Here is a 962-nt window from a genome sequence, read left to right as displayed (position 1 = left end):
ATTTGTGAAGAAGGATGGGCCTCTGAGAATGTGTATAGACTACAGAGAGTTCAACAAGTTGACCATCAAGAACAAGTACCCCTTACAGAGGATAGACGACTTGTTTGATCAGCTGTAGGGTAAGACGGTATTCTCGAAGATTGATCTTCGATCTTGTTATCACCAGCTGAGGATCAAGGATGAGGATATTCTGAAGACGGCCTTCCATACGAGGTATGAGCATTATGAGTTCTTGGTCATGTCGTTTGGTTTGACCAACACCCTAGCAACATTTATGGATCTGATGAACAGGGTGTTTAAGGACTTCTTATATTAGTTCGTGATTGTCTTCATCGACGACATCCTAGTTTACTCCAGTTCAGAGGCAGAGTATGAGCAAAATCTCCGACGGGTATTACAGAGATTAAGAGAGCATTGGTTGTAATCCAAGTTTAAGAAGTGTGAGTTCTAGTTACCAAAAGTGACATTCCTTGGACATATTGTTAGTGGAGATGGGATTAAGGTAGATCCAGCCAAGGTAAAGGCAGTAGGGATTGGTCGAGGCCAAGGAACGCCTCGGAGGTTAGAAGCTTCTTTGGATTAGCAAGGTATTATAGACGGTTCATGGAAGGGTTTTCAAAGATTTCCACATCGTTGACTGAGTTGACACGGAAGAATCTAAAGTTCACATGGTCAGACAAATGTCAGGGTAGCTTCTAAGCGTTGAAGCAACGATTGATTACTGCTCTGGTGTTGAGCCTCCCTTCAGAGGGAGGGAAGTTTGTAGTGTACTACGACGCATCAGGACTGGGATTGAGATGCGTGTTGATGTAGAATGAGAAGGTTATTGCCTATGCATTGCAGCAGTTGAAGGAGTATGAGCAGCGGTATCCTACCCGTGATTTGGAACTAGCAGTGGTGGTGTTTGCACTGAAAGCATGGCGACATTATCTGTATGGGGAAAAGTGGGAGATATACACCGA

This window comes from Humulus lupulus, chromosome 3, assembly GCF_963169125.1.
Source record: "Humulus lupulus chromosome 3, drHumLupu1.1, whole genome shotgun sequence".
NCBI classification, from domain to species: domain Eukaryota; kingdom Viridiplantae; phylum Streptophyta; class Magnoliopsida; order Rosales; family Cannabaceae; genus Humulus; species Humulus lupulus.
Note: the sequence above shows the minus strand (reverse complement) of the source record.